The sequence below is a fragment of the Gopherus evgoodei genome, chromosome 3, assembly GCF_007399415.2.
Source record: "Gopherus evgoodei ecotype Sinaloan lineage chromosome 3, rGopEvg1_v1.p, whole genome shotgun sequence".
Classification (NCBI taxonomy): domain Eukaryota; kingdom Metazoa; phylum Chordata; order Testudines; family Testudinidae; genus Gopherus; species Gopherus evgoodei.
This window is the reverse complement of record NC_044324.1, coordinates 16537544-16556397: the sequence shown is the minus strand read 5'-3', so window position 1 is coordinate 16556397 and position 18854 is coordinate 16537544. Positions and strand designations below refer to the sequence as shown.

General features: G+C 49.9%; 1 long non-coding RNA gene across 1 annotated transcript; it reads left to right on the top strand.

Moving 5' to 3' along the window:
- The first annotated feature begins 3202 nt into the window (after positions 1-3202).
- On the top strand, positions 3203-6074 carry LOC115648069. The gene is made up of 3 exons (XR_003999456.1): positions 3203-3273; positions 3305-5186; positions 5596-6074. It is a non-coding gene; the product is annotated as an uncharacterized LOC115648069 (long non-coding RNA).
- The last annotated feature ends 12780 nt before the right edge of the window (positions 6075-18854 follow it).

The following is an 18854-nucleotide window of genomic DNA, read 5'->3' as shown; positions in this document are numbered from 1 at the left end:
CAGAACAGGACACACAAGAAGGATCAGTGATTCAGTGTAAACACGTGTGTGTTACTTATCTCCAGGATACATCTGGAGCTTATCGTGAGCCAAAATGCACCCTTCTCCTTGAAATTCACCTTCAAGGCAGTGAGATGGAATATTTCTTCCCTCCCTTCCCTGACAATTGTCAGTGGAAAGGCTGCAAAAAAAGCTAAAAAAGCCACTGCAGCCTGAATGCAGCCCTGGCAGCTGGCAGCTCTACTCTACTGCAGTGATGTCAGCTGCAAAACCCGGCCACCTCCACCCCCACCCCTCAGCCCCCCGTCATGAGCAGCAATCAAACTCCCATCCGCACACACACAAAGTCACAAGAATAAGAATAATGACAGCAGCAGGGCAATGAAATCAGCCATGGATGATGAGTGGAGGAGGAGGAGGCTGAGCTCGAACCAAAACAAAATCCTCAACATAAAAATAAACCCAGATCTCCACAGCTGCGTCAAACCCATCCCAATAAATAAAATCAAAAATTAATGGGGATCTGTGAGGGAAATTCTAAAGGCTCGGTGCATTCATTTGCCTCAGTCAAGGGGCTGCAAACTCCCCTCTCTCTCAGAGTGGGTAGCTGAGTAGGTGGGACATTGCATGTGACTTTCTTACAAGGTGAAACTGCAGGAGAGTCAGTGGGGATGGCCTCTCCTAGGTTGCTGCTGGGGGCCGGGGAGGAGGGGAGATGGGGTGGGCTGGAGGATCTTTCCCTCGAATCTGCTCTTTGATGCTCTGTTATCTCCTGGTTTTAAAACCATCCTTTCCATGGACAGCACCCTGGGCATAAAATAAAGAAAGGAGCGTCTGCCAGCTCGGAGCACAGAGAGGAGGGATGCACATGAGGGCAAAGGAGTGTGAGGCGCCTGTGAGTGATGGAGGGGGCGGGGGGCTGGAGGGGGCGAGGAGGGGGGATTTTTTTATTATTATTTTTGATTGTGAGGATTATTTGCGGTTTGCTTTCGGTGCAGGGAGTCCGCAGATGTGGGGGGGATGTTGTTTTGGGTTTTTTTTGCTGAATCCTTTCAAGGGGAGAGAGAAGGGGGGGAAAAGTGGATCAACATCACGGATGGAGGACAGTGAGCAGACAGGGATGGCTAAGGATTAATGGGATGACACCCCGCCCGGCTAGTCTCTTCTTTGCCTCTCCAAAGCGCCGGTCCTCGCTCAGGCTCCTCTGCGGGCAGCTCCAGGCTCTCAGTAGGTTGCTAAATGCGCCACGCAGCCTGGTGACTCCCCCCCCCCCCCCGCTTTAATATAGATTCTGCTTCTGTTTTGCAGCCTTTTGCCTTCCGATCCAGGTCTTCTCCCGCCTCCCTGCATGCTAAGATTTAACCAGAGGCTGCTCTTGTACCTAGGGGGATGGTCTGCACCTTGGAGAGCATCTTTCCTCTCTCCCTGGCTCAGGGTGGAGTAACTTTCCCTTGGCTTGGCTTAGCTTCCGTGGTTTTTTCCTTTTCCACTTTCTTCTCCATGTAGCTGGCTGGTTTTAGACTCTGTCCCTGCTGTAGTTTGCCAGCTGCACACAACCTACCCACCCATGTCTATCCCCCACCCCCAAACAGCCACGGGATTATGCAAGCAAAGATACCTGGATCGCCTTCTGGATGGAGAATCTCAGAACATGCGTCGGGGCACGGAGCGGTGTGAGGAGAGTGTTTCGCGTGGGGCTTCGTTTGCTCCTCTGTGTTTGTGGGTTGCATGGGGGGGGGATGCTGAATTGACGGCTGGGCTTGCTTAAAACTGTGAGACAAAATGCATTTGGTTTGCAATAGCTCCCTCACCCACTTAGCCAGCCAGTCCCCCTCCCACCCATCCATCCCTCTTCGGGCGCGGGCTGGGAAGAGGGGGCTCTGGACCGGTGGGGAAGGGGAGCTGCTGAGATGCTGCGCCTGGGCGAGGAGGCTCCAAAGAGGTAAACGCTGGTCCGAGGTGTGGGTGTGAGGAACTGCTTGGTTCCCCTCTCCCCCACCACCCCAGTTTGTATAGAGGGGAGCGCGGGGCAGTGGGCGGTCGGGGGGGGGGGGGCGAGGGGATGGAGTGGAGGGGGTTATAGACAGGATGTAGCGGTGGGATACAATCCCCCCCCCCATTCTTCTTCTGAGCGATGGAGGAGTATTTTGCCTTAGGGAGGTATGTAGCCAGGGTGGATGGTACAGAAAATGATTGTATTTCATTTGTCTATTTCTATTTCTTTCTGTTGGTCTCTCTCTTAATGATCTGTGCGCATTATACTTGCGTGACCTTTGAAATCAAAGCCCAGTGTATTGCTCCTAAGGTGCATTGGCTGGAAAGGGATTTGGAGAGGGTGTCTGTGATGCACCCTGGCAATCTCTCTCTCTCTCTCTCTCCCTCCCTTCTTCCCTCCCTCCCTCCCTCCCTCCCTCTTTCTCTGCTGCATTTTGCATGAGCTATCTAGGTCATTAGCATTTTAGCGTATGCAAGACTTGACAAAGCTGATGAGAAGCCAGATGGGCCCCTCTCCTATTTTTTTTGCACCACTTGGGACCTGAGCTAAAGGATTGACTGCAGCAGGCAAACGGGAAAGGTTTATTACTCTCACCCAGGCCCCTTTATTCCAGCACATCGGCTTTGCGGAAAAGCAGCAAAGCGCACGCGATGCCTTGCAGAGGGTAGGTAACGGGACCAGCCTGCGGCCACCGATCGCTTCCTTCTTTCCCCCTTTTTTTCCTTCCTTTCTCCCCCGTTTCTTTTGCACGGCTGGCTGAGTGGGTGTCTGCAGCCGTGCAGCAGCCATTGCAGGGCTGGTCATTGTCTGTGTGTCTGGGGGAGCAGGGTGGGTGGGAGAAACAGGGGAAGGAAGGCTGACACCACCACCCCCCCGCAATTGAAAAGAGACAGAGGCTCGCCGCAAACAGGAGCAAGGAGAACAAAGACAACCATTCAAATTCACGGCATGTTATCCCATTGTCTGTGTGTCTCCCTTGCGCGGGGGAGGCGGTGGGTGCGAGGGAGGTAGTAAGGGGGGGGGCTGTTGCTTTTCTTTTTCTCTCTCTCTCTTTTTTTTATTCTCCCTCCTCCTTTTTTTTTTTCCTTCTTCCCCTTCCTTCCTCCCGAGGAAAGGCCCCTCTCTCCGTGTTCACAGCGGACCTTGATTTAAATGTCCATACAATTAAGGCACGCGGTGAATGCCAAGAACGAGGCTGAATAGCATCGATCCGAAAGCAGAGGAAAAGACAGCTGCAGGATGCTGCACCAGGGTTCTGTGTGTGTGTGTGTGTGTGTGTGTGTGTGTGTGTGTGTGTGTGTGTGAGAGAGAGAGAGAGAGAGACACTGATTTCACCGAGTCTGTCTAATCTAACTGTAATGCAATCTCAGCTGTGCTTTGCAAATAAATTATACATCTATATGCAATACAATATGCATATGTATAAATATGTGTGAGCATTATACATAGGTAAAGTGTGTGTGTATATGTGTGTGTGTGTGTGCAATACAGATAGACAGAGATGCGATTATGTATTTGTATGTTACATGCGGTTTTTAAATTTGCAAATAAGTTTCCATTTCTGCAGACTAGGGGACCTTTTTGGAAAAAAAATCAGCTCATTGACCATGTTTCTATGGTGAGGAGGTATCTGTCCCTTCGCCATCATCTCTCTCACACACACACACACGCTCTTTTACTGCAGATAGCTCTGTTGGGAAATCAAATATTCTGCTGTCACAGAGATCTGGATGTGACATGCATCTAGTTAGGAAAGAGCTGCTCTGTGCAATGCCCCCCCCCCTTTGTTTTAAATAGTTTGTTTTAAAATGTTACTTTGATCTTGATCAGTCTGACTTGCTGAAAATACATGGGGGTGGGGGGGAGGGACAGCCGGACTACTAGTAAAGCCTTTTTCGTTGCCTGTTTTTGTATCTTCCCCTTTAATCCTTATAATGTAAATCATAAGTGTCTGGGGCAGATTTATGTCTGCAGGATCAGGCTGTGTGTAAATCTCTTGGAAGGATAAACATGTCATTTGTCCCCTTTGTATGGTAATGCTGCCCCCCCCCCCAACAGCTGCCCCAGCCATGCATCCTCTCTACAAAACGTCCCAATTACGCTCCAGAAGTGACCCATCATCTACCTCATTATTCCCTAGCCCAGACCCAGGGAAGGAGAGGGCTGGGGGTAGTGGGAGGTGGTGTGTTTATGTGTATGCGTAGGAGTGGGGGGGGGGACGCAAAGCAAATGATTTACAGGCTAAGAAGAAGAGGAGGCTGGAGAAGACCAGGGGAAGGCGGATGGAGACGAGGGATGAAGAATTGCCCAGGCAGAGGCGGGAGGACAGGACGCTTGAGGGCGCAGGGTCAGCACAGTGGGCATAGAGCCTGCATGAAATTTGGGTATCAGCTAGTGAGGCCTAGCGGGGGGGGGGGTGGATAAGGGGGCGCAGAGTAGAAAGGGTTTGAAGCGTGGGTGTGGGTGTAAATCTCTTCATCATTCAGAAGGATCCGCCCCCCTTCTATGCCCCACACAGGGGCAGCAGCAGTGAGGGGCTCCCCAGCTTTGGGGCTGTTGAAATCATTCAATCCAGAGCGATAGACAGACAGAGGCTTTAACCCGGCTGCCTGTGCGTTACCGATCACTCTCGCCATGGCAGGGCTGGAAATCTACAGCCTTCTCGCTAGACACCGCCAGAGCTTTGGGTTTACCAAGCGCCCTCCAGCTCCCCCATCGCCCTGCAGAGAAGGGCCCCCCGCTAGCCCTGAGCAGGTCTGGAGCTGGTTGGTAGGTGGGGGGGCAGGTGCCTCTGCCAAGCCGACCGGACAGAAAGAGGCTCCATTTCTTTGGCAGGCTCCAGTCCTGTCTCGGCCGTGGCCAGAGCTGGGTCCTTCGCCGCGCGCAGCGGCTCCCCCATTCCCCTTCCCACGTCCAAATCGTGGGTGTTGCTTGTTCCTCCCCAGGCTTCCAGACGCATCACAGATCGGTGCCCAGGAGCGCTCTTGCGCACAGCTCCGGAATGGGTTTCGTTTGCTGTTTGTTTGCTGTTATTTCTCATTACAGATGGAGGCCCCTTGCCTAGCCATGTGAACGGGAGTTCTGGCTCCTTCCTGGTGCTGCCTGGCTGCGGGGCTCAAAGGCAGTGCTCTGGCATGTCACTGGTTGCACATTACCTGCCCCAGTGTCCCCGCGCCCCAATAATTAGAAGGTAATTAAACACACACTCCCAAATGATACCTCACACCTTCAAGGAAGGGCCTTGCTGGGGGAGGAGGTGTCGGTTTGCTGTTGATTAAAGACAATTAACAGCGACAACAAATATCAAAGGGGTAGCGTGTTAGTGTGGAGCTATAAAAAACAACAAAGAGTCCTGTGAATACCCACTTCCTCAGACATGCTCCACTATATCTGTGAGTCTTTAAGGTGCCACAGGACTCTTTGTTGCTAGAGACAACAAAAAAATCCTCTGTGCATCGGACAGGTTTCTGCAACACACGTCTGCCCCCCTCCCACTTTTTCTATTAGTGGCAAAAATGCCAGGCTGGGCCTTAGGAGGAAAGGAAATAGTTCGTCTGCGTGGCAGGAAATGCACGGGTAAAAAACCCTTCTCCTGGCAGGCACTGGAAGATACTTGCTCCAGGATGGAGTGGGCGAGGCCGGCGTGATCGACACAAACGGGAGTGGACTTACCTTCTGGGGCAGCGCTCGATCTGAGGGAGTGTTGTACGGGGACAAGTGGATCAAACGTGTGTGTGTGTGTAAAGAGAGCCTGTTAACACACAGCCACGTCCATAGCTATACAGTCCGTTTATGACCATAGAACACCAGCGGGGATTGTCTCTGCTCACCGCCTTGCGTTCGGGCTATGCCTGCTCTATAAACGCTTTAAAGCCCTTAAAACTCCACGTCCTCTTTTGCAACTTTTTTTCAAAATCCCTCCCTGTATTTAATATGTTTTCAGTCCATGGTGTGTTGTGTGTTTTGTTTTTTGTTTTGTTTTGTTTTTAATCTTTTCAGCAAAGCCGTTTGCACCTTTGGGGGTTTTCACATTTGGTTTGGTTCATTTCGGCTGTTGTAAACGAGGCACGCCAATAAAAACCGGTTCAATTGTTTTCTGTGTTCCTTTCCTTTGTTGCAAAAAGAGACTTTTCGCCCGTGTTTGTTTTCTTTTCTTTTCTTTTTGTTTTTTATTTTAGTTTACAGATGTGTCGCGGTTGGCTTGGGGAAGGCGAAAAGGGCTCAGATAAGCGGAGTGAAAGGCGGAAGGAGCCAGGTTTAGATACCTATATATATGTCTATATTTTAAGAAAACCCAAACCTAGATCGCTTAAAAAAAAACAAACCTTCTCTCCCGCGTAGATCTTTCTTTCCCAAATATTTGGGCGGGGACGGTGACGCAGACAAAGTTCAAACCTATTTTTCATGGGGAAGGTAAAAGCGCCGTTGGAAGTTGGTGTCAAGGTCATTGGGGCAGGATTCACACCAAACATTTTTGTGTTTCTTGTAGAGGCCACAAAAATACACTCACCCCCTCCCTTGACAATGAACGAATTTCTTGGTACATTTGGTCTCTAGATTATTATTATTATTATTTTATTTTATCGCAATCGGTAAGCTCTAGTGGGTAGGTAGAAAACGGCCTTCCGATGTAATTTAACCTGGGATTTCTGTCTCGCTGTGGGGCTGTATTTCTGTCCAAGTTTTCTGGGAGAGAACGGGGATGAGCGAGCTAGCCAAGGTGTCCCAAGAATGGGACTTCATTTGGCGTATTTCAACTGCGGCTAGTTTACCATTTATTTTTGAAATTCCTTTATCCTTTACAGGGGAGTCTCTATCCCTTTAAAAGTAAACGAAATGTTCCTCCATGTTGCTAGGGCTGGCTTCTATCCTTGCTGGGTGCTCACTTCCCCTCCTTTGGGTACCAGTTAGGAAGGCAGGCGCGTTTCCTAATAGCACGAAATCATTTCCAGAAAGGCCTTTTCAAAGGGGAGAGTTTGCGTTTAAAGATGGAGAAGGAAAAACCCAAGTGGTGCTAAGACTGATAATGTTGCGAGTTGGGAACTTTTAACTCACAACAAGGGAAATTGACCTGTGGAAGAACTTGGCATTTGGAGACCAAATTCGCGGGTGTCTTTTTTTTTTAAAGTTAAAACAAAGCGAAAGAAAACAAATCCCTCCCCATCGGCTAGACCCTTGCATCTGGCTGTTTCTCTGGGTGAAAAGTGCGCTCTTCAGGCTAGGTTATGGCTAAGACTTCAACCCAAGGAATACACACAACGGGTTCCTCCCCAGAATGGACACAAACCGGACGCGACTGGGGAGGGGCCCTGGATGACTGGGCCAGCGGGCAGAATGACTTGTTTCCATTGCAGGGCGAAGAGCCCCCAAGCCTGGCAGCGGCTTCTGGGAACGCGGGTTTCCCTTGGCTCACGCAGTTCCTCTGACACCTGCTTGACTTGACGCTCAGCCCTGAGAACCCCTGTGGGCGCTGGGGAGGGGGCGCTCCAGTGACCCGAATGGGGGGCGAGGCAAGCCCTCCGCTCCCGGCCCTGCTCCCCGCCTGGCTGCTCCCCCGGGGGGAGCCTGGAGGCTTTGGCTGCAGCAGGAGCAGCAGCTTCGATGTACTCCCCGCCCCTGCGGCTACACAAAGCCCCCTACTGCTCCAGTGATGCTCGTCCCCCCCCCGCACCATATAGTCCCAAGAAGCTCCATTATAAGCACCCCTCCGCCCCCAGCACCCCAGCAAGCAGTCTCTGTAAATCGCCTTCCAGTTCCCATTCCCGGGGCCCGATCCGAAGTCCGGGGAGTGAAGTCATCCCGCTGACTGCAGTGGGGCTTTCGACCCGACCCCCAGCCCACCCCCTATAACCCTCCCCAGCCCCGCCCCTCCAAACGCAGAGCCCTGCTCCCTTGCAGGAACACAGATCTAGGGGGAAAATCATCTCAACCCAAAATATCCCCCTCCCCCCAGAATAAGTAAATAAATCATTATCCCCCTTGAAATTTACTTCAACCAACCCGCAGGAACAAAGATCCTCCCACCCCCTTTCTGGCCCCCCAAAGCTTATTGTCCTGCGTGGACCGCTCCAGAGAGACTCGCAGCTCTGCCGCTCCAGGACGCCTGGCTCCAGCGCTGGGGTGGGATTCGCTCCTACTGCGGCGGGGACAGGGTCGGTCCCCGGTGCCAATCCCTGCAAGGCAGGGTCGCACCCTCCCCCAAAGTTGCTAGAAACCCGAATTGCGGGGAGCGGTGCTGGTACTAGAATAAACCTGGCGGGGTTTAGAGACTCCCCCCCCCGCGGACCTTGGGGATGAGCCGGACCCTGCTGCCTTTCTTTTCTTTGCTGGAGGAGTAAGGTATAGAAATGGGCGGAGGGCACCAGGAGATGGGCTGGGCAGGGGGGAGGCGAGAGTCGTTGCAATTTTATTCCAAGCACGTCAGATTTTAACGCCCCCCCCCACACACACACACACGCCCTTTCGATGTAAACATAACGGCTAGAAACCTGCCAGGCTCCGTCCCCGCTTGGATTCGACGGGAGAATCAAGCCGCTTGCGTGAAGAGTTGATGCCCCGGAATAACCTTCAGGCGTCTGGCTCCAAGGTCAGTTTCCTCTGGGCGCTGTGCCTGAGGCTGCAGGCCATGGGGGCCCAGGGGGCGGAACCCGTGGATAAATAGGTACCGCAGATGGCGGGGGGATGGTCGAGGGGAAGATAGATAGGACACAAACACACTTTCAGCTACAATATTCCTCTCCACCCACCTCCGCCCTGGGCACAATGTATGTTGTATTGAGTGACCGGTTTGACCTCAAGATGATCTCAGGCCTCAGTGGGGTTTGCCCCCAACTCTTTCCCTCATAGTCCCCCCAGAGGTTTAACTGCTCTGACTAGCCCCTTTTGAGGCTCTGTTAGGATAGCCAGTCAAGAAGGATCAATGCTCTGCCCTGGCACTGGGAGCCTCTGTTCAAGGTCAAGTTCAGGGTTCTCCTCCCTGGAGCCTGGTTTGCCCATCTTTCAGTTTATTGTTGTTTCATGTCTCTCCCCCCACCAAAATCTCACACACAAAAACATAGACCTTGGCCACAGTAAACTGAGAGCATTCTAGGCGCCTTTCGCTTAGATTTCAAGGGAAATCCTTTTGTAATATCTTGGGCACAGTAATTTATAAATCAATTCATACATTAATTAAATTAATTCGAATTGCTTAGATCTAAAACAAGGCGAAGTCTGGTTTTTAGCCTTTCCTGGACAGCACCTTCATCCCAGCAGAACTCCCTCTGTGTGCAAAGCAAGACAACCCTCAGTTACCCATGATTCATATTTCACTCCTGCCTTGCCTCCCTGACTTCTCCCTTTCTCAGCAACAGAATTGCAAATCATCTTAAATACTCTAAATTTAGAACTCCAGAGAGACTGTGAACAGTTGTTTTGATGATCTCATTGCTTTAAATAAAGGGGGCAAACAGAAAACCTGCAGTTCTTTCCACCACCCTGGAACGTCTGCTCACCCAGGTACACCAGCGCGTGGCTTTACCCGTATGCCTTTGCTTGGGCCTATTGTGGAGAAAGCTATTCAGACACTTTGAAAGGAGAGAAATCCTGGATTTTAGCAATATTATTTCTACTGTCATCAAAATGCCCAGAGTCTAAAGCAGGGATGGGCAAACTTTTTGGCCCAAGGGCCACATCGGGGTTGCGCACCTGTATGGACAGCTGGGTAGGGAAGGCTGTGCCTCCCCAAACAGCCTGGCTCCCGCCCCCTATCTGCCTCCTCCCACTTCCTGCTTCCTGACTGCCCCCCTCAGAACCTCTGACCCATTCAACCCTGCCCTGCTCCTTGTCCCGACTGCTGCGACTCCTATCCACACCCCCGACTCCTGACAGCCTCCCTGGGACTCCCACCCCCTATCCAACTGCCCTTTGATCCTTATCCTCTGAATACCACCCCCAGGACACACACCCCCGCCCCTAACTGCCCCCTGGGTTCCCAACCTCTTATTCAACTCCCCCTGCTCCCTGTCTCTGACTGCCCTCCCAACCCCTATCCACATCCCCGCCCCCTCACAGGCCCCCTGGGACTCTCTCCCAACCCTCCCTGTTCCCCATCTCCTGACCACCTCCCCCAGAACCTCCACCCCATCCAAATGCTCTCTCCTCCCTGACTGCCCCCCAGAACCCCCTGCTCCCTTACCCAACCCCCCCTTCCCCACCCCTTACCAGCAGCAGGAGCTCACAGCCGGTGGGCCAGAGCGCAGCCCATACGGTGGCATGGCTGCGGGGAAGGGGGACAGCGTGGGAGGGGCCAGGGACTAGGCTCCCCAGCCAGGAGCTCAGGGGCCAGGCAGGACAGTTCCACAGGCTGTAGTTTGCCCAGGTCTGGTCTAAAGAATAATCTTCAGCTAACTCAATATCAGGAGCTGCAATTACAGATCAGAAAGACAAGGGGACTCAACAGAGCCAGGGTCTTCTGTTTGCATTTGTTTATTGAAAGCCTCAAGGCCTAGATGAAAAGCTTGTATGCAAACCTATAACCAAGCTGCTTCAAGCTGGCTGAACTCTTTTTCACTGACTGAACAAGGCAAGGGTGTACGTGCAGGGGAAACATCGTTTCCCACGAACAGGGCGAGAGGAGGGGGAGAGGTTTAGATGAGCGATTTCTCCTCTTGTCACTTATGTTTCACCATTGGACTTCTGGAAAGAGCCTCTCACTTTCTGTATGCTCACTTTCTACCTACTGTGCATATGTGTATGCATATGGCTATGAACACAAGAACGGCCATACTGGGTCAGACCAATGATCCATCTAGGCCAGTATCCTGTCTCTGATAGTGGCCAGTGTCAGATATTTCAGAGGGAATGAACAGAACAGGGCAATTTTGAGTGATCCATCCTGATGTCCAGTCCCAGCTCCTGGCAGTTGGATGTTTAGAGACACCCGGAGCATGGGTTACGTCCCTGACCATCTTAGCAAATAACTGTTGAATGGATCTAATTCTTTTTTGAACCCATTTATATTTTTGGCCATGTGAATGAGTTGCACTGGGTGACTGTGTTTTGTGTGAAGAAGTAGTTCCTTTTGCGTGCTGCCTGTCTGTACACACTTGTACATATACACACTAGAGCTGATTTCCATTGCCCTGCATGTGATGTTGACATTTATACCAAAGCAAAAGCAGTGTAAAATGCTGTGATTTTGATGTGGTAGCATTTCACACCCCAGCTGCACCAGCACAAATGGTGCCAGAAGGTGGAGTCCATTCTGTAGAACTAAAATCAATCACAAACAGATTTATCCAAGTTTGTATAGACCACTTATCACCACTGCATCTAAACACATCCTGCGGAACTATAATTTTGATACCATTCTTCCCTCATAGAGAAAAAATAAATATACGGTAATATTCAGGCTAGTGAGGCTAATACTTTAGCAAAACTCCCATTGACTTTAATATGAAAAAGGACCAAACAAGCAAGTCCATACTGCAGAGGGAACAATCTTGTGCTGGCAGGTGGATGGTCTATGCAATTGTTTGGTGAGGAGGCCAGTTAGGAACTTCTCCCTCCCACCAAGCTATATTTCATGGTTCTCATTGTGCAGTAAATTCCCCGTGCAGGAATGTATTGTTCTCCCTCTTCTATATACTTTTCTGGGATCTGCTAAATGTGTCGCGACATCTTGTTGACCTTATTCTCCAGATTTTATGTGTGCCTTCAGGGTTTTCACAACTAAATCATTGTGATCTCCATGACATAAGAGGGAATCTCCATCTCTGATATTTATGATGACATTTTTATAAACATTTTTCTCTTTGTTTGGGGGAAAGCAAATTTCTACAGCTACTGAACTGATTCTTTTATGCAGCAGCTATACAAAAGAGCTAATATCTGGCTGGATAATCTCACTTTTAATAGGGATTTGCCTGGGTGAAGTTGCTCTACTGATAATATCTTATATGGGGAAGACAGAAGTAATGTATATGTGTGTGTGTGTGTGTAGTTTTCTGTGTCAATTTGTTCCACTGTTAGTGTGAACCTTAAAGTTATTTTATTTATTACAATAACACATAAAGCCTTTTAGAGCTGCAAATTTAGAAGAGGAAATTATGCACATAGGTTAATAACCTACAGTGATATGACTGACAACTAAAATTAGACGAACACGGCAGAGGGATATGCTAAAGGTGGTCACATTATGAGGGTTCAAATCCAGACTGGTGGGGGTTAGTGTCACTGCTTCCCCTGCAACCCTGGGTGCTTTACAATACTTGGCTGCTGTAACTCTCTGCCTAGGACATTCATAGGCAGCCTACACAAGCATGCAGGTCAGGTCACATCCTGAATGGTGGACAACCCTGGCTCAGCAGATCTGACACCAGCAGCAGACCAACTCTCAGGCTTCCACCAGCCTTGGTTGCAAGGAGCCCAACGCACTCTCAGTCCCAATTCTCCCCAAAAACATTCAGCCTGAAGTGTCCAGCCGTCTCCTGGATAGCTCAACATAATAAGGTTCAATGATCCCGTAAAGAGTCAATATACACAGCACCGTATCATTTTAACTAAAGTTAATGCTCACTTAAGTTAAACAGCACTGCGTTGGCTCATAAGAAAAAATAAACAATTTTATTAACAAAAGAACCTGGATTAAGTGGTTCAAGTATAAGGAAAGAAACAAAACGTGCTCTGAACGGCTGAGACTTAACTTAAGTTACTGTCTGGGTTCAAAGTAAAATTTTATTACGTGCTCTCAGCAAGATGACTCAGAATGACTGACCACACCTTTGGCGACAAGGACCTCTTCACAGAAGAACAAAGAGCTGGCTTCCCTTGTGTCCTCAGGTGAAAGATCTTGGGGGCTCTCTTCTCCTTATTCTGTAGTTCAGTTCCCAAAGACTCCAGCCCCCTACACACACACACTTGGGCTGAAGGACCCATCTTTCTCAGCTTGCAAAAGTGCTCCCCTCCTGCCTCTGTCCCATGATGGATGCCAAAGGTGGCTTCTGTCCTTCCTTGTAATATCTCCCAAAGTTCAATGCCTTGCTGCAGGAGGCAGGAAGCTCTCCTGTGTGCTCAGCTTGCTGTCACCACCAGGAAGCTGGCCTCCCATGCTGTGGGCTTCCCATGCCCAGGCATGTAAATGGAGCATCCATTGATTTAATTCTGTCATGCTTAATTTACACAGGAGACAGGTAAATAGCTGCCCCCCTCCTGTCTGAGTGGGAATTGCTCCTTTCTTGGTTTGGCCACACACTTTCAAACATAGTATCAGTGAGTATTTCTAATTCCTCACATAGTGTTAATATGGACATTTCACAGTGAGATTAATCACCAGCGTTTACAGGCATTCATAAATAGAGTCCTGCACGGATACAAATTTATACCTGCAGATGCGGATATCCGCAGATAGAAATTGGTATCAGTGGAACCGCAGGGCTCTCCCGGGAAATGCAGTGGCAAAAGAAGCCGAATGTGGGGCCGCCACTCCCAGGAGCCAACGCCCCATGCCAGCAGCTCCTCCAATGCAGCTGTACTGCCCGCACTGGGGCGGGCACCAGGCTCACCAGGAGCTCCTGTGTTCAAACAGCGCACACGCCCCCAGACAAGAGACACAAATAGCTGTGTGGAAGGGATGGGGCAGGGCTGGGCGCGGTACAGCCGTGCCAGAGGAGCTGCTGGCTCCTGGGAACAGCGGCCCCACATTCTGCTCCTTTCGCCGCTGTGGTTCCCGGGAGAGCCCTGCTGTTCCATGGATACCGATTTATATCTGTGGATATCCACATCCGTGGGTATACATTTGTATCCGTTTAGGGTTCTATTAATAAAAGACCTTACATGATACAATAATATTGTATTCAATCAGTTGATTCAATTGCTTATTATGTGAGGTTTAGGCCCCCTGGTTTCTCTTCCTTTCTGGGGTGTCGCCACACTGCCCACCTTGTTAGCTTGCTGGCTTTGCTGATCCAATATGTAAATACATTGTCATTGTCTTACAAAGTGCTTTGGAAGTAACTGTCCTTAGACAACCACATTCCCGTGTTTATGGTGGGGTAACTTCTCTTCGACTGACATTCAAACACATTAAGAATTTTAAGAATTATAATTTCAGTCTGTGGCCATAACTTTTCATCATTTGCTTGCACCTACCTTACCAGTGAGATGCTCTGAGAGAACCTATGTCAAAACAGAAATAAAACCCACTCCAACCACTAGGGTGATCAGATGACCCAATTTTATAGGGACAGCCCCAATATTCGGAGTTTTTTCTTATATAGGCGCCTATTACCCCCTCACCCCCATCCTGATTTTTCATGCTTGTTATCTGGTCACCCTACCGACCACACACCCCTACTTACCACCTACCACCCTACACTGGAACCCCTGTGGGTTATCATCAAACAACTATAACCCATGCCCACTGGGGACCTCATCCTTAAAGAAATCTTTCCTGAACCTGCACTACTGGCCTTCAGACAGACAATCCCCCACCCTCTCCAAGCTCATCATTAGAAGCCAGCTCCCACAGACCAGGATACACCCGCTCAAAGTGGCATCAGACCCTGCCAGAACAACAAATGCAAAACCTGCAGCTCAGAAACATAATAAGGTTCATATTTCCCGTAGCTCCAGTGCTACAATGATCGACACCCCTCCCAAAACACATCTTTCAAGATGCATGGGTGCTACGCATGTCTATCACAACATGTGGCAGAGGCAACCTGAGGGAGGGTCCTGGGAGGGGGGGTCAACTGTCCCCCCAGATTGGCCTGCCAGGGGCAGGGAGGGAGAAGGGCTCTGTCCTCCTCTCCCTGTGTTACCCTCCCAGCATGTTTGGCCACTCTTCCTGGCAGCAAGGTGGGGAGTGGGATGAAGCCACTTCTGCCTGGAAGAGCCTGGCTGCGAGGCAGCGGTGGCCCACTCCCCACCCAGGACCTGCTGCCAGGTACAAACGAGTTGGATGCTTGGCCCCTGTCATGGGTAGCCAAACCCAGGCAAGGAGCGGGCCACTGCGGCCTCCCAGCCAGCAGGGCGAGGCAGGGGTTACTGGGCAGAGGATACGTGGGGCAATCATAATGTCATCCTCTTTAGATTGAGCCCTCCCAGTATGAGGAGACCCCAGTTGTCTATAATATATGGTGTACCTTATCCAGTGAATTAAATACCTCCAGAACAGCTATGTGGGTGAAAGGAGACAAAAACGCCTTGTCACCTGGAGGTGATCAATCTACATCTGACCTCTCAGTCCTCATCCTCAAAGCAAACCTGCACTACGCTTTCAAAAGACAAGCCTGGGAACTTAAATTCATAACATTGCTAGACACTAAAAAGCATGGGTTTTAATAAAGGTTCTGGATTTATAGCTTATTACAACTATCTATAACACACAAATCCCCCTGCCCCCCCCCCATTTTGTGCTATGACTCCAGGGATGTTAAAGGGCCACTTCACCTTGAATGGTCCTTTCAGAATAACTACTCATGGTCTACAATTTGTTCCACCTTGTACTTAGCCGTGACTTTGAGTTTCTTTCCCAGACCTGAAGACCTCTGTGTAGCTCAAAAGCATGACTGTCTCATCAGCTGAAGTCGCCCAATAAAAGATATTACCTCACCCACCTTGTCTCTCTAATATCGTGGGACAGCTACAGACACACTGCATATGACACCTTTTAGATATAGATTCTAATAGTGAGTTGGGGTACACCAGGCTGGTCAGGCCAGCTGAAACTAGAAATCAGGCTGCCTCTTGCTCTCAGCCCTTGGGCTGTTCTTAATGTCACAAAGGCATATTACTAAAACTGTGGCTGGGGATTTGTTCAAAATACCAGTCACATACTTTTCCTGGTCAAATATTTATAGATCATAGAATATCAGGGTTGGAAGGGACCTCAGGAAGTCATCAGGACCAATTCCCAAATGGCTGAATACTGTGGCCTATTCTATATATTTTTTGTTGCATTTCCTTCTCTCCTCCTCTCCCCTAACATTGAGATTTTACATAGCAAAGAACTTATATGGTCAAACATTACCAAGGAGAAGGCAAATGCTCTGCTTTAAAGAAAAAGCCTTTGTCGGCTTAACAAAAGACAGATAGGAACCAGGTCTAGATGAATGTACAGGGCTACTACACCAATTGTGTTTTCTTAGCCCTGGTCTACACTGGGGAGGGGAGAATCAATCTAAGTTACGCAACTTCAGCTACGTGAATAATGTAGACTAGACACGATAAATTGATCCCCACTGGATCAATCGCTGCCCGCCGTTGCTGATCTGGTGGGTAGTGCAGACTTACCCTTAGGTTGGTGTGAAATTCACCTGTAGTGTGGAAGTTCAGGGCAAGCCCTTCTCTGCTATTTGAGCACAGCACACAGGCTATGAAAGGGGACTGTAGGTAGAACCAGCTGTGGAGAGGTACCTGTTTGCCATTGAAAGCATGCCCATGCTAGCACTGCATTGATCAGTGCAGAAGACTGTTTGTTGGGGTTATGCAGAGGGCAGACCAAGGGAGGAGCCACAGGGCTGGATCCAAGAAAACACATAAAAATGTGCTTTTAACTTTAATTACATAATAGCCTCATTGAAGTCACATTCTTAAAGTTAAGCATGTGCTTAAGTGCTTTGCTGGATTTAGGCCTTACAAGGATTCATTGGCTCCACAACCACTCCTCTGCTGGTAGGAGGAAATTTGAACTCTATTTTGGCCTTAAACTAGAATAACAAATGCAGGGGGCAGTGTAAAAAGGGCTGCATAGCGGTCTTGTGCCTTGGGCCTGTACTGCGGAAATTTCACTTCTCTCACCTAGCAGCATGTCACCCTTAATATTGCCCCCAGAAATAGAATATAAATACTATTGATAGCCTTGGGAAAATCTAGATCAAATTCATTAAGTAATTGGTTATTTAATTAATAATTGACTGTCTGGCTCACTTAAGAGACCACTGTCAGGTTTGTCTGTCTAAGTATATATATGCCCCCTACTCCTTGGGGAATTCTGCGCCACAGAAATGGGCTGCAGTGCTGCTAGCCACCACTGGACTCAGAGCCCAGTTTGCACATAGAAGAGATTGCTGGGGTGAGAGAGAGGGAGTTAGAGTGTTCCTTGCAGCTGCAGTTCCCAGCATGCCCCAAGGGAATGCAGTAAACTCTGTACAAGCCTGGGACCAAGCATCAGGCTGTTTCTCCCTCTGGATCCCTAGTTTGGGGGGAAGAGGGAGAAGATGGGTGAACGGATGTCTGGACAAGGGGAGGCCACGCAGTTGGGCTCTGGGGGGCAACGGGGCAGAGAAACAGGAACTGAGTTGTCATAGAGGTTTCTTTAACGCTCTACTCCCAGGGGAAATTTTGTGTGTGTCTGTAATGTTACAGACATACTTGCCAACAGTTATTTTGAAATCAATTACCAAAATAATTGAACTGGTGTGATTATGTACATTAGTTTGACAAATAGAATTTGCAGAATTTTAAAATATTGTGAACAGAATTTAATTTTTTGGTGCAGATTTTTAAATATTTTGGCACAGAATGACCCCCCCTGAGGAGTAGACCCCCCCCTTAATTAGTGTAGTAGTTGAATGCTGAAGTTAAGGTAATATATTTGCAATAAACAATGTTGCCTATCTATGCAGCAAGTTATACCACAGAGTCGCAGTTCTCAAACTATGGGGGCACCTCCCAAGGGAGGCATGGAAGTGTGTCAAGGGAGATGTGAGCTGTCAGCTTTTTAAAAAAAAATTGTGAAGCGCTCCAGCTGTCAGACCCAGTTGGCTGGGCCCATGCAGAAGGGTTGTGCACACCTAGGAGGTGGGGGGAGAGGGGATAAAGGGGACAGACTGGAGAGACAAATTGGTCAAATAGGAAAGAGAGAGTCCAACAGAGGGCAATGAAAATGATTAGTGGGCTGGGGCACATGATTTACGAGGAGAGGCTGAGGGAACTGAGGTTATTTGGTCTGCAGAAGAGAAGAGTGAGGGGGGATTTGATAGCAGCTTTCAACTACCTGAAGGTGGGTTCCAGAGAGGATGGTGCTAGGCTGTTCTCAGTGATGGCAGATGACAGAACGAGAAGCAATGGTCTCGAGTTGCAGTGGGGGAGATCTAGGTTAGACATTAGGAAACATTATTTCACTAGGAGGGTAGTGAAGCACTGGAATGGGTTACCTAGGGAGGTGGTGGAATTTCCATCCTTAGAGGTTTTTAAGGCCTGGCTTGACAAAGCCCTGGCTGGGATGATTTAGTTGATGTTGGTCCGTGTAGAGGGGCTGGCCGGGGCTTGACCGTCTTTGGGGCAGCAGGGAGCCACACCAACTCACTACACACAACTGAGGTTTGGGGAATTAGTTCAGCTGCGGGAGTCTTCCTGGGCAGACCTTGTGGAGGCAGAAATCAGTACAGTTATGCCGGGGCCCTACATCAGGGTGGGCAACAATGACTCAGGCCTCAGGCAGGGGCTGAGCAACAACAGTAGGCCCAAGCCTCCAAAAGGTCTGGGAGAGGGGGGAGATGACCACCTGCAAGTGGGGTTGGGGGTGGGGGGCATAGGACCACGCACTCCACTGCGTCCCAGCCTAGGGCCCTAGCAGTGGCAGAAGACCCGCTGCTGTGTCAGTGAGGATCCTGGCCACAACACACTACATGGGCTCTGGCAGTGCTGCAGCCAGACAAGGGTGGACTGTCCCGGGCTACTTCCTAACTCCCAGGTGTGGCTCCAGGCACCAGCGCAGCAAGCGTGTGCCTGGGGCGGCAAGCCGCAGGCGGCGGCCTCCAGTTGCTCTGCAGGCAGCAGTCAGGCATTTCTGTGAGAGGTCCCCCAGTCCCGTGGTTTCAGCGGCAACTCAGTGGCATGTACACCGAAGGCACAGGACTGGCAGATCACCTGC